The following is a 27,409-nucleotide window of genomic DNA, read 5'->3' as shown; positions in this document are numbered from 1 at the left end:
CGTATCGGGCATTATGGGGCTGAAGCTAATGAAGCGATCAAAGTCTGCGTCACCAAAGGTAGGCACGTTAACCATCATCCAGAATTGCTCACACGTTCCTATTTTTTTAAATACGTAAGCATGCATTAACTAGTCTCACTTTCCATCCCATGTTTAGTCTTCTCTCTGTGTCCAGTACGTAGAAGCGCAGCCTGAGACGAAGGATACCCGTACAGTGTTTCTAATGAAGCAGATGGTGCTTCTGTTGTGAAACCACAGTGCACTGAACATCGTGGGAGCAACCTGTCTGCTCCGTGTTTTGAACTCCACTGCTCTCATGTCAAAGTTTTGGAAAGCTCTTATCTCTACAAATAGCTCTGCACACACTGTTGAGCTCAGCTATGTGCTATTTACCCAGTGACTTCTTGAACAACGTGGTCTTCTGCTTCGTTCTGCTTGTATTAAATAGCAAGTCCAACAAAAACATGTTTCTATTTGGCCTGAGGATGAGGTACTGCTATGGCAACCATCTAAAAAGATGAGGAGATTCAGGATCAGCTGAATTCAGACATTCTGAGTGCTTAGAAACTTGCTTTGTGGGATAAGAAGCAGAAAGCGTCACAAAAAATAATGAAAAGATCAAACGTAGCAATGCATGAGAAAATAAAATATGTCTCAAGGTGGAAAACTCACTGCTTCTACGACAGGATGGGTGAAATCCTGAAACACTTGCGTATCACCTCGAGATTCACATGTTCTCTGCATCGCAGTAGCAAGAGATGAAGGAGGAAACGACCAGGAAGAGGACACTAGCTCCAGACACTGGGCAGACCCAAGTTATAAGGAGCCGGAGCAGGGTCCTCCTCCTTTGGCTGCAACTTGTCAACGTGACAAATGATTTACACAAGCGTGTATCATCATAATCTCAATGACTGTGACCATCAGCTATTTCACATGCAATTTTCTCTAGAATAAGTGACTTTTGTTTTGCTTTCTTTCCAAGGGTTCGTTCATTTAATACGATCTTATATGATCCTCAAATCAATCACTTGATTCACGGTGTGTTTACGATACTATGGAGAACATGGTAAACCCCCCAACGGTTGTAAGAGTGTCCTATTTCCTTCAAGGCTGTACCATACTTCGATACAGGAATGCTAGTTACTGGCTTTACTTCGCTGGGCAGCTCTGGAAACTCTGAGAGAAAACATGTGCGTATTAACTGTTCCCTAGACCCCACTTGAAAGAACAACAGCAGATATCACAGTGGAAAACACACTTTATAGAGAATTATTGAAACCACAACTCTTCCAATACAGTAGAATGTCTGTTTTCTTTGGCACGCCCATCTTTGCTCACCACAACAACCTGACAGCATAAACTACAGTCAGAAATGATCAACATTTAAAAATAGTTCTGCTTGGAAGACCAAGGAGCTTGATTAAAAACCATCAATTAGAAAAAAAGGTTTTAAAAGCCTTCTCTTACAGTGTATGAGCCCAATCCACAAAAGTTTATATATACCGAGCGGTTACGAGAACAGACCTCCTAATTAACAAAATTTTAAAGTTGCTAACGCCAGTGAGTTTATATGTTTGCTGTTTCAGTGCTCTGCCCGTGCTTGATGTGGCATACCTGACAAAGCACACGTCAGCCTGCAAGGTGCAGGCAGAGCGTACAGCCCGGCAGAAGACACATCAAAGGAAGCGACAAGCAGCCTCCCCTTCCTCAAGCAAGACACTAAAATCAAAGCACCAGAGGCACTGCTGACTTTTAAACGTGTCTTCAATATTCTCCAGGAAGACAACACCTCCGAGACTACTATGGCTTACAGGACACATAGCCAGATACAACCTTCTGTAAGATCATCTTACCGCAAATTAACCCAAACTCAAACCCAGTCAATAGCATCAATGAACAGGCAGGACTCCTGAATCAATACGGATACTGACACAGGAATAAATGGAAGTCTGAATGCGTTAAAACCAGCCCACGTTTCAAAGGCAGGCACACACACGGTGGCTGTGTGGTGCCCGCCATTCACGGCAGAGCACGGCTGTGCAGCGTCGGGCTTGCGGCCACACCTCGCTGCAGAGGGGCCGGTGGTGCTTCTCGGTGGCGTGCAGTCTAGCAGACACTACGCCGATCGTCAGCGAAGTGTCTTTACAGAATCAAAAATAAACGGTTTTGCTGGAAAACCAAAAGCTTAATGGAATTTCAGACAGGCTCTGCAACCGTTCCAGAGCAGCCACCTCCCTCCCACATCCTTGCGAGGGCTGTGGCCCTTCCCCGTTCGCAGGGCAGCACGCCTGCTTCGTGCGCGCTGAAGGGTGCTGCAGAGCCCTCCGTCCGCACCGAGCCCCAGGCACCCTGCGTGCCTCCCTGTGCGACCGGCTGCTTCCCGCGCACCCTCCCCAAGCTGGTGACCAGCAAGTGCCACCCGCCCGCCCGGACACAGGTCGGGATGGGTGTCCTGGGGAGACGGACACGGCTCCTGGGAGCGCACGCATCCCTGCCTGTTCCAAGTGGCTGGGTCCTCCAGGACACCCGTCAATGCCCACTACAGAGGGCAAAGATGAATTAGAAATCCAAGTTTCTACTTCAGATTGTTAAGAGACAGACATCACAGCATATTTTCCTCAAATTCACATTTTTGCTGAACTGGGCTTTCAAGCTCAGCCCTCCTCTAACTGTAAAGGGATGCGAGACTGCTAACTTACTCGATACAAGAAGCAGAGATGGTAATAGCTGTTTCAAGGAAATATATGAGAATGTTTTCGTTTTCAAAGTCAAATGACATGGAAGATGAAGGAGGGTTTTTTTTAAGAACATGAGTCTTTTAGGATGACCCAAGTTAGGCACCTACAGCTATACGTATTTGATGATCGCCTCCAGCAACAGTGTTGTCTGCCCTTATGTAAGATACAAACCAAAGTGGTCTTAGCAAACAAAGTGCTTTCTAGGAGGTTCAAAATGCAAACACCATTTTTTGTAAGGCTATTCCTATAATAATGTATCCTAGATGATGCCAAGTAAAGATTTTTTTAATAGCACTCTGAAATACTTGCTGCATACTTAACTGATAATGCTCTCAATTAGATTTGCCATTACCTTCTGTTAGAGAATATTAAAAACAACTGGCTATAATCTTAATCAGCAAACCAAACAGACCTGAACGAACCCACCTTTAAAATTTGTTAGAATCCTCCTTACACAGCTAGTCAGAGTGTGAGCAGAATTATTTACCCACAGCAAAACCAAAGCATGCCTCTGCTGTAACAGTTTGCAGACAAATCCCCTGAAGATTTTAGTTTCCTATGCCGCAGAAATCATAACCAGCAGCAGTGCTATTTTTTCCTGGAAATCACACTAAAAAATTCTTCTATTCTCCTAAAGATATTGTAGGGGTTTTAAACCTGCGTCTTTTCTAAATCAAGGAGAGTGAAATGTTGCTAGGCAAAGGAAGCGCAAGATTGCCAAAAATCCTGAAAAGGTCTCACAGAAGAAAAAAAAAGAAGAAACAGAATAAAAGAAGCTGTGAAAGTTTATGAGGATAAACACTGATGACAGGTGGAGTAGAAGCTGAAATTTGAACTCCAAAGTAACTGCAAATAAAGATTTGTTACAGATGGTTTTAATATGACCTAACACTGGGATGCCAGCTACAGTATCACTTTTTCCTGTAGGCTGGACAAAACTAATAATACAGTTATGGAAACATGCTACACTAGTACAGACACCTAAGGAATAAATGGCCTTTAACACACATCAGTTGTCCTCGTAAGAGAGCAAGACAGGATCAGTAAAATGTTCATAAAGAGACACACAGCTGGACCCAGCAACAATGCGCATTTTAAACAGGTAAAATCAAGGAAGTCCTTATATACAGGCACAGTTATAAATGTATCTCGCTTCACATATGCGCCTGTACGTGTGTGTGCACGTGGGTGTGTGCATGATGGAAATGTTCAGTCTTGGCATGTGTTTAATTTGTGCCACGGATCTTTCGAACTTGGAGAATAATAATTCCCTATTTTCTAAAGACCGCATTTGGCAAATGGGGTTTTTTCCCCCCTCCACCTTTGCTAGAAGAAAGCATATGCCGACAATATTAGCAGTAGTGGTTATAATTGTTTCATAACGACTTTTCAGAAGGGAACATTTTGCCATTTGTCAGCTATTAACAATTTTCTACTTTATTCAGGGCAGTGAGAGTCCATTTCCTTCAAAACGGTTTGAATTGCGCGAGATCCTCGCCGCTCTCTTGATAGGAATCATCGCACATGCTGTAGAGCGTTTGTAGAGGAAAGCAATAAGGTAAAAATCGTATGTAATTCCCTTTTGTAAGGTCAAATTATCTCCACTAACTACTTGTACAATTAAGTACGGCAAGGTTTGTTTCACATGAAGCCAGCCTGGTTCCCTTCGTTAAAAGCATTGTTTGCTCCTCTTAAAACGCTGGCGATCGTTTGAAACGGTGGTTGAGAAGGGCTGGGGAGAAGGGACGGAGCGGCCACCCGCCTGCCGCCCGGTTCGGAGGGCTGGGGGCATCGGGAGCTGCCTCCTGCCCCGGCAGCCGGCTCGCCCGAGGCGAGACGCTGCCCTGCCCCGGCTGGGTGGCGACGGCGAGCCCGTCCGAGAGACGGGGCAGAAACAGCCCATCCTTAACGGATACGGCTTCATCTGAACCGCGGAGGGGAAAGCACGGTCCTGAGCGCAGCCGAACCCTTCCCGTCCTTACCCCCTGCAGCACGGCCACTGAAGAAGAGCCAGCGGGCCCGGGCTGTCTCCGCTGGAGCCTGCACGCGTGCAAAGCCTCTGCCAAGCGCTCCTGCGAGCAGCCCCATACGACGCGACCGCGCTTCCGCCAGGGAGCAACGCAGACCTTCAGGAAGGTTTGGAAAGGGATAAAAGCAAAGCACAGCTGCTGCGTTGGAGGGCAGAAACGTATTCGAGAGTCAGAGAGGTGCGTGGGGCAGTAAGCGCGCGTTTATCGCGACGCAGCTGGGTTAGCAGAAAGGCTCCGCTCGGGTGGCTCAGACTCGCAGCCCAGACGCCTCCCGAGCAGACGTGCCCACGTGTCAGCACCCGGGACACTGGAGTGGGGCAGAGCACCAACATCAAACTAATGAGCCCCAGCACTGATGGGTGAAAACAAAATACAGGCTGGAAAAAGGTAATGGGAGAGGAGCCCGAGAGACGGTAGCCATGGTGGTAGCGCACGTGGGGAGAGTACTGTCCATAAAAAACGGAGGTGCCGGGATCAGTGAAACACACTCACTGACTGCGAGTGTGGGGTGGAAGTGCTTCACCCTAGCAATCTTCTCCTCACGTGAATTTTTAATTCCTCCTCACTTAATCAAACTGCAGCCCCTGGAACTTATTTGACAACACTGATCCCTTCTTCGTGCTATTTTTCCTTTGGCAAATTTTAGCAAAAAAGCATGCAAGAACCAGCCAGGGAAGAACACTCTGATATGCTGACATTCGACATCTCTGGCTCCCAGTGCTTTAGAGCCAGTGAACTTGGGCAGGTAATCTTTCCTGACCTGCTCCAAAATTTCTGTGCGCATTCCTACACCTACCTACACTTCAGGTGCTGGCTAAGCATGGCCCCACACGGAAATCTACCTGCGCGCTCCTGAGTTTACCTGGAGTTCCTGCTTCGTTGCATCCCGCTGTATTCCAGCACCCACACGTGGGGAACTGAAAGATGACTGTCATTACTCGTAGATATATTTGAATTGTACCAACGGTCACTGAAATCCCACAGTCCTACACTGCTTTACCTGAGCTGAAACCTGGAGCGACTTCTCTGGAAACCGCCCCTCTCCGAAGATCTCGTCACCAGCGAGCAGGGACTGCTCAACCTGCCCGGCACCTCCTGAGCCCCGAGATCTCGGCTGACGTCGCTGGGACAGTATAAATAGCTCCCTCCTTCCTCCAGCGCTCCCTGGTATCGCTCGGAGATGACGGAGGAAGGGAGAGAAGACTCTTCCCGTATTTCCACCGTAAACTCACTATTTTGGCAGCTGGACCCTCTCCGATAAGTAAACAATCCGGATCTTCTTAGGGAGAGTTGTGGAGTTCTTGTTTCTAAGCACTGACCTCCACCCCAGTTTCTGGAGCCTCTACTTAATTTCAAAAGCAAAATCCAGCTGAAACTTGGTTGCTACATCTTCGTCTAGACTTCAAGCATGTAACACAGTTGGCAGGTTTACGCATTCTTGCTGAGATCAATGACAACTAACATACTGCACCACAATTCTAGGAGGATTTGGGGTTTTTTCACAGCATGGTAAATATGAAATGCAAGTCAGGGTAGGAAATGCTGCATTGTTACTGTTCTTTCCAGTATCAGCTGGCTTATTTATTTGTCATTGTTGCTTCAATCGGCTTTTAGAGGAACAAATGTAAAAGCTATTAAAGAAAGAAAAACTTAGCAAGATTTTCAGAAGTGCCAAATACCCTGACATTTTAAGCCATAGTTATCAAAGACGCAACCGAATGGAAAAAAGAACGTTAAATCAGTAGTATACTGAACTAAACGTATAAATGAAACCACTAACAATCACATTATCGTATTAGCCACTCAAACAAATTAATACAGCGAATGACAGACGTAAAAGGAAGCTAACTTCCTCAGTTTGTACACAGCAATATATACAGATGTTTTATTTTATTTTTACCGGGTTTATATATTCTTCTGATAGGCACAGAGTAAAACAAGGGAAAGATCAGTGAAGACCTAAACATACTGTGTGAAAAGCAAGTAGAAAAACCTATGCTGCGAAGTGGGAACCTTTTGCCTGTTGCCGAAGTGCTGAAGCAGGACTGGGTACTCTCACCACCTCATCCCTCCCTCCTAGCTTGTGCCAAAGGACTCTTGATCAGTACGCCACGGGCTAGTTATTTATGTAGGTGGGCTAGGAAAAAGGCTGTGTGGAGGGGGGAGAAACCACTGACAATGGCAGCTGCCTACTCACACTAGCCTGTACGGGGAGTAGCTGGCAGGGTCATCGTTAGCAGCCTCCTCTCACTAACGCTGTCAGTCAAAACAGCCACGGAGCAGTGGCCTTCCTGGAATAAATAGTGGCTCCTCTCCATTGCCAGTAAAATCTCCTGCATTTACCTAAGAATACTGCAACTGGTAGTTGGAGAGCTTTCCCTACAAATTCCTGCGGCCGTGCCAGGCACATCCGAGAGTTTCAGCGGGGAACAACGAATCCGTGCTCCGCGTGGAGCACCGCTGACGGGCGTCTGCGGAGCGCAAGCTCTTTAACGGGCTGGCAGGAAAGCGCGTGGGGGTTGGTGGCATGCCATAGCTCATAACACCGAATGGAGTCATCAATAAATCCAACATCAGTAATAATAAAATTTTACCACTCACCTTATGTAACTTTTATTTTACACCCGATTAACTTTTATTACCAACTCCAAAGAATAAAGGCATTCTTACTGTAGAGAATTAGAAACAGCCTTTCGGGGGGAAAAAAAAAAAAAGACACATTCTAATATTAGGGGCTGCACTCCCTGGCAGCTTAGAAATATCAAGAACAAATACAGTTTAAAATATACATGTCTAATTCACGGCTAACAGAGAAACAGCCTTACCTTTCTCGAGACTTGTCAAGTAACCCCATGCCTTACTAACACGCTGTGCTCTGCACTTCCCAGGATCAACCTCAAGTGATACACTGAAGCAAGAAATCCCCGAGCTCTGTATATACAATAACTCAGTATGACACCAACTGATTTAGCAATTATTGCTTTCTAATTGCAGCAAAAGAAGACCCAACTGCACAAAATACTGATTAGGATCACCAAGGTAGATGCATCTGAACTGCGTACACAAACAAACCATTTCCCAGGAATTTGTTAGTAAATGAAAGGGGAAGCCACGCCTTTCTGTATTTCCTTTAACTCACTACGCTTCTTTTCTGAAACTTTCATGAGCGTCAATCACGAACGGACTATTCTGAATAAGCTATTGTTTGTTAAACCGGACAGTGCCCTCGGCCATCATGCCTGAGAAGTCAGGGACCGTCTAATGTCTGTTTTTAATATGGGCCAAGTCCTTTCTCCCCCCCTGTTTAGTATAATTTTATACTGGGTGGACATATTTAGGGCCTGAATGGTTTGACAGTAATGATTAATACCCTGCATTAGGAGATTCCAGTGAAAGTATTCAGGAGCACGCTGTGCAGTTTGGTTCTCATCAGATGGTCAGGTCTACAGGCCTATTAAAAACAGCAGGAGAGCTGCAGACTTAATCACAGAGGCTGGGCCCATGGAGGGAGGAAGAGCGAGATACAAAAAAAGGAGAGAATTAATAGAGTGATAGACCAGAGGTACACGAGAGCACCGTTTATCTCGCGCTCAAACCAGCGATGAAACCAGGTGAGGTTTTCTTTTTTAAAATCTGTGTCCAAAAATGATTGAAAGGTAAAATCTCTTTTCAAAGCCAAAGGAGGTAAGGTTAGAAGACCGTACGAGGCGGTAACAAAGAGCTGAAGGTGAGAACTGCTTGCGGTCTAATAGCAGAAATTTTAGAAAGGCAAAACAAGACCAAAAGCAGAACAGGTAACACTAGCGCTCGATATGGCAGTAGGCCCTGGAAAAATGTGTCAAAACACTTTTTAGGAGAGAATCGGAGAAAATAAGCCACCCGGAGAAAGGCATAGTTAGTAATTACCGTTGTTTGGTGCCTTGCTATTAATTCATAGCATCAGAGTCATCTCTGGGTGGCTGGAAACCTCATTACAAAACACAGGCCCAACCGCGGTCCCCAGGAGCTCAGCAGGAATGTCGAGAGCTTCAAGGCTGAATCCCGTGTAGCCTCCTGACCCCTGGCACAGCAGGACAGCAACTTTCTTATATGTACGATCAATGACTCACGGTAAAGAACTGTAGATGATCTCCCAGCCGAGGCTAGTATCATAATCCGTGTAATTAAATATTCAGCATCCTCCATTTGAACTAATCTGGGGGGGTTACACGAGGATGTTGAGCTTGGAAGTCGCTAGTGAACTCAGGACAATGCGCTTAGCACAGAGAGCGGGTATTTTTCACCACTTCTCTCTTGGAATAAGAGCACAGAGGAAACCGCGGAGACACCGAGGGGAGCCCAGCAGCTCACCTGTAGGAAGGTGTGCGCTCCGTGCCGTGGGCAAGGAGAAGGGGAAACGGCCGGAGCAGCTGCCTAGCTTAACTCACACACAGAGCTGAGAGCTCGTTTTGTTCAAACGGCGCTCTCCAGAAGGGGAGGAAGCACTAAAGGCTGGTCAATAGTATTTCACACAGCGCTGGAGCCTATCTGACTCCAGGTGCTCCACTCGCTAATTGTTTTCCTCTCACCCCTTCCTTTGGTGTTCAGAGGTTTCAGGTATTAGCAACCCTTGAAACGTTACCCTAGCCACCGCTTTCCCAGTTCTCCCTATGGTTCTGTGCAGGGCTGGGGACTACAGAAGAACTTACTCTCCACCACAGGAGAAAAACCAAGCCAACCACATGGAGATGCTAAGTTCATCTTACTGAAGAGTCTGGAACTTCAGCAAGGGCTGGGTATTTATTCCATTACCCAGAAAACAGTCTTATTGACCATTAAGTAGCAGATTACATGTCTGTCTCATGAGAAACACAAAGTTTCGGACAAAAAGCCATCGCCACCAATTAAAATCCCAGGACGTTCCATACAGCCTAACCCCGACAGCAACCCCAGCACGCGCTCCCCACCTCTCAGAACTGTCCGTGCAGGGCGGCCGCGGCATTTCTGACCCTGGCACCTGCCCCGCGGCCGCGGAGCACCTCGCCTGCCGCTGCAGCGCTCCGTGCCCCCCGACGAAGAGAAGTCAGACGGACGAGAGGGGCAGTAGCTGGCGGAGCGGCAGCAGCCAGCTCCGAGCCCGGGCTCACGTTTCAGGCCTGGCTTCATAATCACGAGAGTGCCGTGGGAAACCTAGCTTGTGTACTGTGAAGAAAAGCTATAAAATACCTACACGCTAAATAGAAAGGTTCGATGCTGTCACTCCTTGAGACCAGCTATACAAGGGAAACAGATTAATGGATTGTGACACCTTTTATGGGACCAGTTGGGCCATTAAAATGTTACACGTTACTCACCTGGTCTGCTATAAAGTACAAAGCATGCTAGTAAGAAGGGTGCAATGCCAGCAAAATGCTGCTCAATGCCAAACGGAGTAGGGATTCCTCCTTCTTTGAAGAAAATGGCTAAAATCCACAAACAGGGGCAGCTGAAGTTCTGTTCCTAAAACTATTAAGACTCCGCACTAAACTGGCTTGTTTTCAGCAGTGGTGAGCACTTAGCAGCTCCCACCGAAGGCAAAGGCAAATGTTCCGTACTTAGCACTTTTGAAAACGAAGCCTTTTAAAAACATGGCTCTTCACGGGTTGTGTAGACTCGGGGCCACACGGTAAACGTCCAGGATGTGAGTTTTTGAGCTACTCTTACAGGCAGTAAAGCTTTATGCTCTCCTAAATCTGCAGAGCCAAAATATCCCTATTGGGAGCAGCGGCAGCTGCAGCAGCCCAAGACGACGTGCCCTGCGGACAGGGGTACCGGGCGTAAAGAGCCAGAGGATCATCCAGCACCCCAGCACATTTCCTCTGTTTGGAAACAAAGTACCAGCAAGATACTGCGAGTGCTCTTACATCTTGCATTTTATGATTTTGGCAGTGAACTGTCAGATTACACCTATTTATTTTCTTCCATACGTACAAAATTTAAATAAAAGTAATAAACAAGACCAAGACTTCATCCTTTGTAAGTATTCCTGCCGCTAACACAAGCCACGGATTGCAAGAAAGTGACCAATAAAAAACCAAAGGCTTAACAACATGCTCACTACCGAACTGATCTTTGAGAGAGTTTAAAAGAACGAACCGCAGCAAGAAGTTCTGTATTTGCTGGAATAAATACTACACTGATTGAGGTTGTTACCTCATTGTGGAACAAAAAAATTGAATTTCTTATCAAAAGAACACAGCTGAGATCACACAAATGTCTTATCAATTGCCTTCATGAATCCATACGGTTCAGAATATCTGACAAAAGTAGTATCAGAAGATTTGATAAAAGAAATCGATAGCATGTTGATCAACTGGCAAACACTCTAGGAACGCTGGAGGCTACCAACATGTGAAAACAGCTTGATGGAATCGCTAACTTTTGTTTATTAAGAAGGGGAACTTCAGCTACGTTTGTAGTGTTTGGTGAAAGTATAGTTCTTAACCCAAGCTGCTTTCCTCCTAATGGAGAGGGCGTACTCCTCCCAGGGTCCGAGCTGGTCCTCAAGCACCAGCCCTCAGGCAGATCGCTGGGGCCTCCCGGGGAAGACTGCGCTGCTGCCGAGGTTAAAACTCTTCTGTGGGTAACCGAGGGCTTTCTTTGGTAGGGCTGTCACCTTCCAACAGTGCCGAATTTATATTAAAACCCAAATCATCATTAAAAGCCCAACAACATACAAATGGCATATAACAAAGCCCCTGAGGTGTTCAAAGTCTGTAAATCCCCCTTTTTTTGAACATCTGAATAACAACAAACCCAAAACAATAATTAATTCTTCTCCAATGCACAGACCCAGTTCAGTAACAAGCACTAAAAATACATCTGAACCTTAGAAACAAAAGAGGAGGCATGGAACACTTTGAAAGTTTGCTGCAATGATTAAATAAATTAGACCTGAGCTGCTAAGAAGGGAAGGACAGAAAGTTCACTACCAGCATGACAAGACGTTGCCAGGTCTTGACTTGTTTACGAAGAGAAAAAGGGGAGAAACCAGCACATTTTAACAGATTTCCAAACTCCAGGCATTTTTCATTATTAAGTGACAATACGATTTTCAAATCTATGAGCTCACGTGTGATTTTTGAGTAAAGCAAATACAATGCCCTCTTACAGGGCTCCGACAGCTGCCAAGCAACAGCCGTTACTGCGGAGGGAAAAGGGACCAGCCACGTATCCTCCATGCGGAGGAGAGACGAGCGACCAAAATCGCGACGGAGCTCTCATTTCGACGTGTCCTGAAAAGCTGCTTTTCTCCCTCCCTCCGCACTCCGGGCATCTCCCAAGCCCGCCGAAGGCTCTCCCGCTGCCCCCGATGCTGCCGGAGCACCTCCGAGGCTGCTGCTCCGCCACCATCGCCGCTGGCCCAGGAGCCTCCGTGCCCAGTCCTTCCCAGCCTCCGCCCGGAACCGCAGGGAGACTCCGTCCACCCCTTACTAAAAATATTGTTAGTGAGATCCAGCGCTTGTTTGTGAGACACGAGGAATGTTCCCTTCACATATTTAGAATCATCAATGAAAAAGGTCATTGTCTGAGGATAGTAACTCTTTTGATACGCGTTCAGTGGCGAAAAGGATTTCACTAAGCCTTAGTACGTTTAAACCGAACGAACCACCCTCCACAACCCACACACAAAGCTAACTGAAGCCCCGCTTTTCCAACCATATTCAGAACTATTAATCCAATGTAACAATTCTCTTCTTAGACGTGAAAAGAATGCAGGGCTCTCTCCAAGAGCACTCCTCCGAGCCTGTGCAGAAATTTCTTGTATCCCCCTGATTTCCCACAGCCTGGACCAGCTCTGGGAGCCGCAAAAAGAATGAGTGTCACCCTTCCGGAGGCATCGTCGTTTTTTTCGATTGGGTGCTTGAATGTGATGGACAGCAAGAGAATACGGGGACAGGACTTCTAAACACCCTGCTGATATCTTCACATTATTTGGATTTGCAGGTTATCAGTGGGGCAGCAACTTCAGCTATGACCTCATTAACTAATGTGGCCACATCAGCACCTCTCCACAGCCTTTATCACTCATCATGTGTCATAAAGCGGCCCGTTGACACCTCATAGCGAATACCGGTTGTATCTTATCTCCTGCAGGGATAGGACCCTCGCTGGGAGACAGAGAGCACGTCTAGGAATGCAGCTGGGAGACAAGTTCACCAGCAGCAGCTGACAGGGGATGATTTCTCAAACAAACACCGAGTGGGAAATTAATGGGCTTTGGTTTGCCACTGACAATACTGAGCAGAAATACATTAACTTCTGACTGCTATAATTTAAGAATTATTACTGTAATTTCTGACCAAAGCTACTGGGACACTTCCATCACTCTGCATCCAGAATGCAGCTGCTTTACTCTCCTATCGTCGCCGCTACACGAGCAAGGTCCAGGATCTTTCATTTACAAAAAACACAGGCTTATTCCTGGTGGCTGGACGGTGGAATTCTCTTCCCATATCTGGCAACGGCAACAGTATTTTCTCCTAATTTCTTCACATAAAACCCCTTCTTCTGCGCCTCACAAATTGGATACTGGGAGAAAAAGCAGCACACCCAAAATACAGCAGCTCCCAACCAGCTGGAGTGGAGGTTACAATGATGCCAGAACGTCTTACCTTGTTTTACCTAGTATTACTCTTCTAAAGATGGTTTTTAAAAGGTGTATTTTGCTAGGACAATGGCACATTTAAGTGGCAGAAGCGGTGCGTTCTCCTCTTGATGTACAAGGAGTACTCAGCATGGCAGGGAGCGAGGCGCAGGGACGGGCTGGTTTCAAGTCACCGGCACACACGCTTTCATACATAGAGAGTGACAGGGGACCCTCGACACCCTTTGCTGTTCTTGTTAAAACAAAATACAGTGGGCACGCATATTTTCCAGTAACTCAAATGGGCCTGTTAAATGGTATTTCAAATAAAAAATCAACAAACCCGGACGGCATGGAAAAATTCCTCCGATTTAAATGGAAGTAAACATAACACAATACGCACTGTGAGCACGTTGGTCACTACTGACTATATCGGGAGCGCTTCGCAGACCGAAATAGGCAACAGCCACAGCAAAGATCGCGCATCCCGTCAAACCTAGACGGGGACAATACCCTGCGTTCTTCGCTATCTGGGCCTGCAGCTGGCAAGCCCACTCAGTTTGGAGCAATGAATAGGAAAGATGATCTGCTGCTCAAGGCATTGGACTGGGATGACAAAAAGCTCGGGCACGTGCCCTGGTGTGTCACTGACGCTCTGTGCAACTTTGAGAAAGTTTTGAGATTTTTTTCTTAATGCTTCATCTATAAAATTGTGTTAATAAGCCTTTCTCTGACTTGATTCAGACCTCTAGCCGTTAGAAGCAGTCATTCTGGAATAATTACAGGAGGTGGGTAAAACCTGAAATTCCCATGCTACAGATTGAAAACGGAAAATACAGTTACAGTGCGTAACGATTGCATAATCTCTCATCACACACCCAGGACAACTACAGTCAATGCAAGCCCCAGACCACATAATCACACCGCACCAGACGAACGCCAAATTTTGCTAAATGCGTTCACCGCCTAGAATTAAAAACAAAGAAGCAAAACCACCCTCCTGAGATCTGGCATCACATTGCAAAACATCTGCCTGTTTTCTGTCCCGCACTGGAGGTGAGCTAAATAGTTCATCCACCTTGGGAGCGTCCTCTGTCTGTGGCGCTCCCGGTAAAATAGGATTTATTTTAAATGATTAGGGGTGCTTTTCTCACCACTGTAAGATCTGTGGAGTCTTAAAATGTAGTCTGCATACCAAGTCACATGTTCTCTTTTTTCTAATCATCTTTTATTCTCTGTTTTTTAAAAGAGCATCTTGTTCTCAGCAACATTTTTTTCTTTTGTACGTGATCCAACAGCGTAACTAGGAAAAATCAACTTGTGGGATCTAACGGCTGTAAAATTCCCAAGTCTGACAATTTGGTTCCCAACAGCACCAAACTATGAAAAATCACTTGATCTTCCATATTATTTTCTTGTATCCAAAACCTGTTATTGAGTCTGGAGACGAAAAGATTCCTTACAATCAACGCTGGGATAAAGACTCGTCTCTATGCCTTTTCCAGACTTAAAACCAGATCTTTTATTAAACCACATTAACCTAAACATCCTCCCTTTATTTCTCCCCTGCTGGGTAACACCATGTCAGAACATGAGCTGCCAGAAAAACTCCGTGTCCTGCTGAAAGCTGTAAAAGAGGCTGACTAAATGCACAGAACAGAAAACATAAACACATCGGGCCGACATATTTTGCATGGATTAAACTGACCAGGAACATCATAATGACTTTTCTCAAATGATATAAACAGAAGCAAAACCTGATAAACATTTTCCATACCCAACGTGCCAGGAAAAGCCGCTATTGAAAAATCAAATAAAATCAGGCTGCTCGAAGAAGGTTCCACTTCAGCAGAAAGCGCTAAGTGTATCACAAAGCCCATATTGTTGAAAATCCGCCGGCAGCCGACGCACCTTTGTGTACTCTGGAGGCAGCATTGTCCAACGGACTGAACGCCGCGGCAAGGAGCAGCGACCCAGCTTCCCCAGCGTCCCCGGGCCGTTCGCTCAGCCCTTCCGCGGTTCGGCTTCCTGCGGTGTTTGAACGTGGCCACTAATCATCGTCCATCACCGTCGGATGGCGTCAGCATTAATTCATTAATCATCGTCCACCGCCTTTGGATGGTGTCAGCATTAATTGCTCATATTCAGGAAGTGCTTTGGAACCTCGAAGTGATGATACCGACGCACACCAACGTCTCGGAGAGCTCTCCAACGCGCCCCTGACGGGACACGCTCCAGGACATGTTGATGCGACACGTTTGTCACGCTGAGCCACAACAGCTCCGTGAATTTATCTGTTGTCAGACCAAGTCACCCCAGACCTGTCCCACCTTTGACAGCGACTCTTCCGAGGAGAAGTCAGTATGAAATGCAACGCTCTTTTTTGGCCACGTCTCCATTATGAAAACCCAATCCCCAAATGACGTTTCACTTCATAACAAACACTATGTTTTGTTCCAATTTCTTCTTCTTTAAACTTTTCTTCCCAGAAAGAAAACCAAAAAGACCAAAAAAAGAGTATCTGGTCGTTATTTTTGCATGGCCACAGAATTTAAAGTATTATGGAAGTATTACCTCAATGTGGAAGTATTTCTTCTTTTTCTTGTCACCTACGTTACTACTGAAGGTACGTGGGCTTTCTGGCGTTAGAACAGTTGGGAATATTTTTATGTCATATTTTTCGAATGATGTCAAATGTCTCCAGGGCCTAATATAGCCTTTATTAGAAGTCAAAATACATACATAATTACCTGATAGCCAAGCGTAGTGTTATGAGTCAGAGCAACAGGACAGCTCAGCAATTTCTCCACTGGTCGTACCACGCGGCTTTGCTCTCATCCAGAATCTGATGCGCAGGGACGTTAGCCGCTTTTGATCTGGGACCACAAGAACAAGCCCGACTGCGCGTACGTACGCCCGCCCTTTCAACCCGCGTGTGCGTACGTCAACACACGTCACTTGACATCAGCCTCGAGCGTGGAGATGTTTAAACGTGGAGGTGCGGTGTCACAAGGAGGCCTGCCGAACCCCTCTGCACAGTCCGCAGGCAGAAACAGCGCAAGAAGCGCTCACAGACTGTGCACGGTTTTGTCCACACAGTCTCTTCCTTTTCCGCGCAACGATCTGGAATTCAAATACACGTTCCAATTTGTTTTCATGGTAGGAGTTCTTTTCGTTAGCTGATGCTATTCCTTTGTCTATTAAATGTAAAGTTTCGCTTTGTTTTTCTAAAGACCATCCAAAAGAACACGTCCCCTGTGAATGATGATGTTTAGTTAATAATTTAGCACCGTGCTGCCTGCTGAATTTTCTGAATCAAAATATGATCAATGGGAAAACAGTTGGTTTATTGAGTTTTCTGTCAGTTGTATTTCCTGAAGACATGGAAGAGAGTGCAAAGGATACCTGCTGTGCAGAGCACACTGCTGAAAAGTTAGACTGGATCGATGCAAGTTTGCCAAAAATAATTATTCTCTCAGGGAATGTTCAAGACGCTCTCTGATACACCGACCTCTTAAAGCTGAAGCTTGGGAAGTGCAAAGACTTTTGCCTGTGTTGGTGTTTTCTTAGCAATTTAAGAGATTTTGCAAATAAATATCTATGCTTCAGTAGCCTACTTTTAATTTTTATATTATCTGTATGAAAAGGACGTGGCTGGAAGGTAGAAGATGAAAAAATCAGTTAATGAACGTACTGCTGGTGGAGGCAGAGAGCTCCAGAACCTCTCCTCTCTTTCAGAAAAATTCGAAGTACTTTGTCTGCTATGTCCGCTTGCAAGCACTAAACTTTGCAACAAGAAGATGCCCCCTTCGCACCGAGTGTCTTTCAGTACCAAGCAAGGAACGCAGATTTAGTCAACCGCCCAAAGCAGGAGAAGGTATCCCGACAAAAACACAGGTGAAAAGGAGTCTTCAGCAGACAGGCGAGTTCGGCCCCGCGGCACTCGCCCGGGGAGCACCGGGGCTGCTAAGGGGTGCATGGCTAAGCTACCCCCCAAAGAGAAGCTAACGAATTCTAGCAACACAAACACCCCCCCCGAAGATCAGACACCTTTCCCCCTTACTTCCCTAGCATAAAACGTGACAACCTTTAGATCTCGCCGTGATGCTGTTTCTGAATCCTGGAAGTGCCGTACTACCGAAGGGAGCAACCTTGCTGTACGGTGCTGCTTAAGGGAGTAAGACTCACCAAAAAGCGCCCTCCAGTAATGACAACAAAGAGCAGCGCAGGAAATGGATCTGAAAACCTGAATTGGATTGTTTTCTCTCGCGTATTCAGAGCTGCGGTTCGAATGTTCAGAAAGCGTCTAGTGTTTGCATAAGATGGGATCTTACTTTCTCCGGCCCTTTTAAGTTCCCTGTAACCTTGCAGGTGTGGGTTGATTCATTTTTTCTCTTTTTCTTTTTTTTGGAAAAGATTGATTACATGCTAAGCAGGGTTTCTTTAGCGAGCACTCACATCTCTAATTATTAGCACTGCCAACTTTTCCAACACAATGCTCAGTGTCAGATAAACGAAATCTGTTCCTGTCTGCTCTGTAACTGATATGAGCTCCATAGTGACAGTCCCTGACCTAAGGACCCCAGGCTTTGTTTAGTGCTACATCTTTACTCTGTTGAGAATGGAGTCCATACACATCAAAAAATCACCAATATTAATTAAATCACAGATACTGTTATCACTTTACTGAACAATGGGCTTTTTCAAGCCACACTGAGTAGCCTCAGCAACGCTTTTCTACTGACAACATTCAAAATATTAGATTTCCAATACTTTCTTTCATCTTACCCACAACCTATTTGAATTAGTGCTTATTACGCTATGACAGTCAGAAACCTGCTAAAAATCTCTATACACAGCACAATGCTCTACAGACATACATGTAGATTCTCCATGATTCTTTTTCTAATGGAAAAAATAGTTAACCTAACTAATAAATACGTAAATACCAGCAGCCTGCCTGCAAAATGGATATTCTGGCAAGGTGACATATTCCGGCAACATGGATATTCCAGCCATGTCTGGCACAAGAGACTCAAAGTAACAGAATGTGGGGTTTGTAAGTGCATATAATGGGAGTAACAGTATTACCCGGTATCTGTGTCACTTTGTTTTTCAGGGATACCTCAGCATACCATAAACATTCAATCCTGACACGTACTAAAACTCTGTTACAGACGACAAAACAGGGTATCCGTCGAGGTAAGCGACTCGGACCGGCGCTGCAAGGCAGTACAGAATCCAGAACAGAAGCTGGGGATCCTGGTTTATTCCTGAGTGACTTTTTTAAGCATTATATCAGAATTAGACGGATACCTGCAAGAGCCATTTGTGGCACGCGTAAGCTACTATAGCTAAGGGAGAATACCTTTACAAGGGAATTTTTTAAAGCACGATGTACGAATACCTCCTTTTTTATTTTTCAGTGCTGTCCAAATCTAGAGAGTATATTCAGAATGTAGACATTTTCTTCTAAAACTTCACAGCCAAGTCTAGCTGTCACAACAGCGAGAGCGATCTGGCTTGCTTTCCACTGATGACTGCAATGGGAAATGATGTCATTATTCATAAGAGGACTGGCCAACGCCAGCCAACTCCATCTCCTTCTTTCAGACAATGACAGAGGCTTGGAGAGAGAAAACATCTGCAGATGGGTAAATAATAACAACGACAACAACAACAATAATAAAGAAATGTAGCTTCCTTTCCTACCTCCACTCTAAAAGCAAAACCAGTGAAAACCAATTTTTCGGCACTGCAGAATTTCTAAGGTCTAACCAACTTGTGAGTGAACCCAGTCTGAGTTTGCCATTTCTCAAACACATGCCCAACACGGAAATCACCTGGCTTGGAAGAAACCTCAAACGTTTCCCCTCTGCAGCCGTTTGAGCATTGCTAGTTACCGAAGCCACAACACCCCCTCTGCACCAGCTGCCCACGCGGGCGATGCCACTCTCTTCTCCTAAGGCAGCAATGCCCGTGGGCAGGAACGCTCTGCGCACACGGGGACCTACGCTCTGGCAGCTCTCTAGGAACGTTTGAAACTAGAAGCTGCTACTGTAATTGAGAGTCGATTTTTAAATATTCATAATAAAACCACATCACTAATCAATGTGAAAATATCTACTACAATCATTTCGATACTTCTCTTGTGAATTATTTCATTAGCTTTATTGGTTTGATAAATCTCTGGATGTTCGGTCCTTCGGATTTCTGTACGGATGAGAGGCAGGGGCAAAGCTGCAAGGTGTTTGCCATCTGGGGGCAAGGAACCGTCTAGGCAGGGTGCCTTATTGTGCTTATGTACAACCTGGAAGGACTAGAGTCTAATAAATTGAGTTACATTGCAAAAGATATGGAGTGAGATTAGAGCCTAATTTACAGGTTGCTGAGGCAGATGATTAAGAATATTAACATTTCTTTTAATCTTTAAAACTGACGTGCATTTCCCTTTTCTAAGAGCACCTACTGTAAATAAGCAGTGAAATAACCTAACACAACACACGTAAATAAGCAGTGAAATAACTACACGACACATTCAGCAATGTGCACGGTTTTCCACCGGAATTTCCTTTTAGATTAACATGTCCACAGATTCCTAAAGTCAAAACTTAAAGGTTAAATGCCACAGGTCTGCAGAGCTGCTTGGCTCCTGTGAAACAGCATTTATTTGGTTTTGTTGTTGAATAATTTTTAAGTGATCTGCTCATGAGTGGTGGTGTGACTGAGGAACCACCCTTCCCATAGACCAGCTCTCACCAAGGCTAAAGGATCGCTTCACGTATTCAAAGGACTTGGCACAAACATAAGAATAATTTAAGGTAAGAAAGTTAATACAATCTTCAGACGCGTTCTCCACTGCTGAGGGGACCAGGCAGGGCCAGCGCCGGTCCTTGAGAGGACGCTGAGCTTTTCGAGCTCCAGCTTGCTACTGCTCGTCCGGGCGCCCCGGGGCTGGTGCCCGCAGCAGCGCAGGGAAGGGCCTCCGCTGCGCAGGGGATGCTGTATTCGAGACCACCCCTCAAACGCCGCAGCCTGTGGGCTGCCATGCCTCTAACGCCACTGAGGTGTCCAGCAAAAAGATTACAGGATTTTATGGCAAGCTGATGCCACTCGAAGGAGAAACCACATTTTCGATTGGCACGACACTATTCCGGGAAGTGTTTTCCCGATTTCCATAGGGCCCCACAGATGGAAAAGTACCGGTAGCAAGTGCTACTGCCTCATTATTAGGAGAGTTCAGCAACAGTATTTCCTACCCTCTCCGGTTACCTCGCCGGGTGACACGAGCGCTCGGACTCGGTGTGCTCAGCGGCAGGGAACGCGTCCTCCCGCCGTGAGTCCTGCAGTGGCCGCGGACCGTTTCGTGAGAGAAGCTGCACAATAAATCCCGTTTTGCTGACTGCCAGCGTCACCAGGCAGGCCAGCGTTAAAATGCCTGTAAAAAGAAACCTTGCAGCTTATGGAGTCTCACGCACACATCAGGCAGCAGCATCCTTCTGAGACGCAGAGCCTGGGACAGCTGTACAAAATACTGAGACTTTTGTCCAGTTGTACCCAGCGGCAGCTGTTTTGTTCATGGACTGCAATATTTTATGCAGAACAGGAATGACACGAACTGGTTTGTGGTGAGCAGGTGAATTTCTGTGCGAACGCACTGAATCCATTTACAACAGAAAACTGGAAGGGACAGACCATGCTAAAAGCTGTTGGATAAAAATGTTTTTAGAAATATTTTCCATTCAAATAGGTTTATGGTTTAACTTTTTAACTGACTGGGAGGTCTGCAAACCTGGCATTCGCTTATTTTTACATCTCCGATAGATCATTGCCACTTGTATGATCGGCCACAGTAGAGGGGGAAACAACACTTTCAGACACGTTCGAAACGCTGGCCCCTATGCTCCTCTTGCAAACTTGAGTTCCTTTTTAATAAAATAAATATAAACGTTCTTCACAGGTGATGAGAGAATGTATTTTATGTTAATTATGTTAATTACTATTAAGCCAGTTTGGTTTTCAGCCTTAACCACCTCCATCGCTTGTGGGATACAGGGACGTGGCGGTGCCTTCCCTTAGCTCAGGGCCTTTTGCCTACTAGTAACATCTGACTTGCACAGTTCAGTTATTTTCTCTGTCTAGAAATCACTGCAGCTGAACGATAAATCAGTGTAATAGGCACTTTTTTGACATACAGAATGCTGTCCTTCCTCCCTAAACTCTTTTTCAAAACTTCTTTTCATGACATTTATTAAAGGCATGTTGGTGACTTGTATAATTGACTAGTACTGCTGGTAACAACACAGCAGACTAATTGAAATGTATGAGAAACAATTACGAGTAATTGCAATCAATTAATTGATGATTTTCTGGGGAACTGCTGCTTGATGCGGGCAAATTCTAATTACATTTACACAGTCTAGGAAAAAACTGAAATCACGTTATAGATTTTGAAGTAACGTCGTGTTATTTTCCTTAGACCAGTTTCCGTTTAAGCACAAGTTTGCAACCAGAGGAGGGGAAGGCAAGCTGCCCCAGCACCGCTTCTCCTTACCCACCAGGCAGTGACGAGCGGACCACAGCCCCCCTCGGTGGGCTCTCCCCAGGGACCCACCCCAGCGTGGCAGGCATCCGCAGAGCCAGTTTGGACACGCGGGTGGCTCCGGGACGCCCAGCACTGCGCCCTCCGCTACCTGCAGTCCCCGAGGGCCGGGAGCTTCCGCTCAGCCCATTACTGCCTTCCCCAAGGCAGGATGGGTTTGATACTCGGAACAATAGAAATGGCTCTCCCTGAGGCACACTGACGTTCACCGCTTATTCCGCAGGGATAACTTACGGACTGATTTCTGAAACCTCCCTCTCAAACTTCTGCCTATGGTACCAGAAGTTTTGTCTTCCTTCGGACTCAACACATTACTAGAAAGGGAGAAAAGGCGTAAGGTGGAGAGAGGGAGACTCGGGAATTTACAGTGCTATCGCACCGAGCTGGTGGCCTGTGATAACGATTGGGCATTCCGGAGCCAGGGACCCCGGCACGGGCTGCCCGCAGGCGCTCGGGAGGACCCTTCCATCACGCAAGGCTTCTGCAGCAAGGCAGCGGTCAGCAGGAGGGAGAGCAAGCGGCGCGGGGGCAAGAGGAGCGGGGGTCAGCATTATTCCTGTTGACGAACGCTAAATGGTATTATTGCTTTGCTTGTAAATGCACAAACCAGACTCCGGCCGGCCAGTGGCTGCCTTCCGCCTCCGAGCAGAGTCTCCCTGTCAGTGTTAAGTTTAGTGTCTCTTTCTTATCAGATGAGAGCAGGCTGGAGTTTCACCATCCTGACTCCTGCCATTCTCCCCGCATTCATTCCCACTTCCTGCTCTCTGAAAGTCAAGCTCCCATTCACAAAAGAGGGGCCTTATCTCCTTACCTCCCGACCCTGAATCATGGCTGCAAGCACAGGGTTTTATTTCTGCCGGGCAGCTAACAGGTGACAAAGTCCTTCGGCTCTGTGGCTTTAAAGAATAAAAGAAACACCATCTTCCAATATATTTTTGTTGTGTTGAATATGGTAAATCGCAACCTGCAAAGCCCCTCTGAAACAATCTACCCTTTATAAACAGATCTTTGAAATTAGGAGGACGTTTGCATTAAAATCAGAACCACCTCAAATTCTGAGTATTTTTAGCAACTAAAATGGTTGGTTTCAGTAATTTTCTCTTTTGCTGAAGCCCAAAATTCAAAGCGACTGTCAGACTAGCTTCTTCTCTGAAGACGCACTACGTAACAGCCCTTATCATAACTTACTTTCATACTTCGCCTGCCTTTGAAAGAGGTTTATCAAGTCTCACAGCCATACCACTTGAGCTGAGAAGCTTCGGTGGGGAAAGGACACGAGACAACTAAGGTAACTACAGCATGAGTGCCCATGAAAATTTACAGTGGCAGAAACAGATGTGTTATGTCAACGTTTCGGGAGAAAAACCATTTACTTGTGAGACAACTTCTTCCCTTTAAAATTTGCTATTAGCCTTCAGAAGCCTAAGGATTTTTGTTTGCTTCTTTGTTTGCTTTTACAAACCCGTATTTAAAGAATGTGTTACCCCTATGGGCTTACGCTCTGCCCTCAATCCCTGCTCAGTGACAGTGCACTGTCCTTACGTGTGAGCGGACTTTCATAGTTCAGCCTGCAGCTCAACTTGACATTTTGCAAATCAAAACCATGCAAAAACTCCAAACCTAATAGTAAAACTGCTTCTCATATTTACGGCTACTAAAACTTGTGCTACAGTTTCTTCTACAATATATCTCACTGTTAAAGCGAACCAGGGACGCAAGCCGGCACTGGCGGAGGAGGCCAGGTAAGAGGGAGGCTGCCCGCGGCCGCCAGCAAACGGCGCAGGAGAAGGGTCACGCAGGAGATGCCTGAACCATCCGCAGAGCTGACACTCCCAGTGGGAGCAGGGAGGCCGTCTGGGCCACGTGCAGGTAGCCAGCCTGGCAATGAAGAGTCCTCGGCAGCTACTGGGACAGACCTCCCCACGCCGAGCTCCCGTCCCCGCCTCTGCGCCTCCACTGCCCTGCCCGTGGCTGCCGACGCTCCCGCTCGCCGCAGGCAGCAGCCCCGGCGCCCTCCACCAGCCGCGCTGGGAGCGCCCGCGGGACTTGCGCACAGGCGGGCACAGCGGTACGGCCCCGCTGCCTGAGAGGGGATGCAGCAGCCGAGCGGGACTACCGCCTGCCATCGTTCTTTTGCTCTTGTGATGGCTGCAGCCACCTTTGCTTTCGCAGCTGGCACGTGCAGCTTAGATCCCTAACGGAAGGAACGCCTCGCGGAGATAACCGTTCCTCCGGCAATTCCGGGAGAGAAAAGCTGACCCCTGATACCTGTGCTGCCGCAGAAAAGCAGAGAGTATCTGCTGCAGCCAGTGACTAAGAGCCATACAGCAAGTTCCCCGTCCTGTCTTATCCAGGGTCACCCGGGTAGCTCCTCGAGGGAGTCAGCCCCCAGGCTGGATGATCCTACAGGATGGTGCGGTCCTTGCTCGGATGAGTGACCTGGAGAAACAGGACAGTACATACGCACCCAAGGAAAGCCGTGCAGGATCCCACAACTATTTATTAGAAAGAATTCAGTGCTACCTCTGTAAACTTGTCTCAGGCGTCTAGTGTCAGATAAAAGTGACACGAAAGCATTTCTCTTCACTGCATTCAGAGCTCCCCCGTGTCCCGTGGCGGGACAGTGATGGCTGACAGTGTACAGTAGTCACCAAATTGTTCAGCAAACTATGTCATGTACAAGATAGCACAAAGAGCCTGCATTTAACAAAGTGTCTGTGGTCCTTTGAACTCGTGATGAGCTTTGTGTGCTTTCTCCTCTTTATTTTTGTAACTGCTCCAGACCCCGAGGCAGATCAAGACAGGGCTGCAAGGAGCAACAGACGCTTGGTCTGAGGGGCAAGAGAGATGAACAGACATTTGCTACTGCAACTGATACAAGTATGATCCCATGACACAAGGATGACCAAAGACAGGTCCTTTTGGATGTACGGTGAAGACAGGAACTTCTTTGCCAGAACAGCTATTTCCTTTACTTCGGTATCAAGACAGAAAAACATAAATACTGTCTCAAAAATACCTGCCCGTCCCTGAAAATCCTGTAGCAATTTGTACACATCAACAGAGAATAAAGAGAAGCGACTCGCTTCGAATCACAGAATAGAAGAGAGAGCGAGGAACTTAAAGCTGATGTCCCGACCGCCAGCCAGAGGCCATCTCCTCAGCAGGAAATTGTGTTTCCATTCGTGAAGCATCACTCGTTATACTGACAAAACCTCCTTGCACTCCCTGCAAAAACCCGACTCCTCCTTTCAAAGGCTCACTGAAGTACACGTACATGAGTTGCGAGTGGACATCCCTTTTACATTAAACATTTGGGAAGAATCAGAGCCTTTGAAGGAAGAGTTTGGAAGGACGTTTCCGGTGAGATTAATACGGCACACATTTTTCAAAATGCTGCTGTAATTAAAGCATCCCAGTTCGACTTATGAATGTTCCGCTGCCACTACAGGTGATTAGCAGAAGCTTTCAGCTTCGCTTTCATCCCCTCTTAATTGGTTTATCACCTTTCCAGGCAGCCTGAACAAACAGCTACTATGGTTAATCTGGAATGAATTATTCAGAAGACCTTTCTCCTCAGCCAGGAGAAAGAAAAATGTCCTAATTTCAAGACATTTTTACTAGAGGATGTAAAAGCTTTTTTAAGGTGAGATATTCTTCCTGGATGCTCCTTCTCTGCCTCTAAACACAGTCCAACTGCAGCATCCCAGGTGTCGGTGCAACGGATTTCACATTATCAGCAGGTAAGTCAGTGAGCTGATACATTCCGCATCATCAGAAACATGATCAGCCTGGAGGTCAAATAACGTATTGTCAGCATAAACAGAATTACTATAATAGGCCCATCTAACTTTGTTGGCCCTAATTGTATACGGCCTCAGTGCCAAATGATTCCCAGTGCACAAAAGGGTGTGTGGGTAAGGGCTCAAAGCACGGGTGCAGCCGCTGATTCCTTTCATACCGGATGCAAAGACACATGGATTAAAGAAAATGCTTGGCTTGAGACCAGTGCGAACTTACGAAAAGCTGGCCTAAAGCTACCAATCATAAGGCATTGCTGCATTCGCCACTGATCTTGCAGAAGCCACAATAAGTTTTGCTTTCTGTGTTTTGTTTTTGGTTTTTTTTCAGAGTGCCTGGATATTCTGGATGCCTGAGACGAAACAGGAAAGGCTGTGGTTATCAGTGGGGCTGCGTGCCCCACACCTAAGAAACGTGGAGGAGATGCCCCTGTGCAATGCCGCAGGAACACAGAACTTCAGCGCACAGCGAAGCAACTGGGACACACCAGAGTTAAGATACCCTGGAAGGGTGTCCTTCCCTTCTCCCCACCTCTGCTTACCCAAGTAGCCATACTCATTCCAGAAGAGCGCTGCAAGGGCTAGCTCACTGGTTTTTAGAGAACACTGAGTCAGTGAGACTTCTCGTGTTATAATCAGAAAAAATTCAAAGTCCAAATGTCAGCCTCGTACTCCGTACAAGCTCATTCCAACGCAGCGTTGCCTGTTACAATACACTGAATAAGGACACGATCAGCTTTTCTGTCTTAAACACATCAGGATGGCATATTAAAACACGTAGAGGCACACGCAGGCGCTGACGGTCTGTACACCCGCTGAGGGGCACTGCCTTCCTTCAACTTCCATTTTTTCAACTTTGACAAATTTTCCTAAGGATAATATTTTACGTTTTTTCCCCGGAACCTGCAGAAAGAGCAGCGCGAGGCAATTTAACTCCGCATTCAATCTTCTACGATAACAGGTTATCTACATAGCAGCCTGCAGGTCGGGCCTCCCATAATGAGAGATGCCTGGCAGTTGACTGAAAGCTGATTCCTGTCAGAAGCTATTTTCTCTCCGAGACAGAGGAGACATTGTGCCCCTTGGTGCTTGAGTGTGGCCTTGGCTACTGCCAAAAGACCACCTTTTTTTTTTCCTTCGCTGAGACAAAACAGAATCCCCCTGCTGTCAGCTCTATCTGGAGCTGCTGAAAGGAGATGTATAAGCCCAGTAATGCTGCTGAGGAGATAACTGTCAAACAGCATGAAAACCGCTGCCTATCTACCGGGCGGAGGAACTGAAGCACCATGGAGGCTACAACTCAATGCTCAACAGTTCTTGGCATCTGTGAGGTCTCTTTCTTAGTTGCTTTTTAATACCCTGGTGAAAGAAAATACTGTATGCAGCAGCGGGATTCAGAACCTGCTTCTACGCACCAAACGCCCCGGGAGCTGGTCAACCGGGTGGTTCCTGGAGATGTGGAAATGGGCATTGTTCTTCTTGAAAGGGGAGGGAAAATAGGCAGATTCTGCAGCCTACGGCGTGAATGCGAACTAGATTTTCAACCTGGTTTACAGCGCTGGGCTCATCGGGACAGAAAAACAGACCCAAAGAGAACTAAGAATATGTACCAGAGTCACAGGAACAACACTCCG

The 27,409-nt window shown here is 46.5% G+C and overlaps 1 protein-coding gene across 1 annotated transcript in view; it reads right to left on the bottom strand.

Moving 5' to 3' along the window:
- Positions 1 to 27,409, bottom strand: part of PRDM16 (PR/SET domain 16) — a 219,821-nt gene that overhangs the window by 74,411 nt on the left and 118,001 nt on the right. The gene's annotated exons all lie outside the window — the stretch shown is intronic.

This window comes from Gavia stellata, chromosome 27 (assembly GCF_030936135.1).
Source record: "Gavia stellata isolate bGavSte3 chromosome 27, bGavSte3.hap2, whole genome shotgun sequence".
Lineage (NCBI taxonomy): Eukaryota > Metazoa > Chordata > Aves > Gaviiformes > Gaviidae > Gavia > Gavia stellata.
The sequence above is the reverse complement of the archived record's forward strand: the minus strand, read 5'-3'. Positions and strand labels throughout refer to the sequence as shown.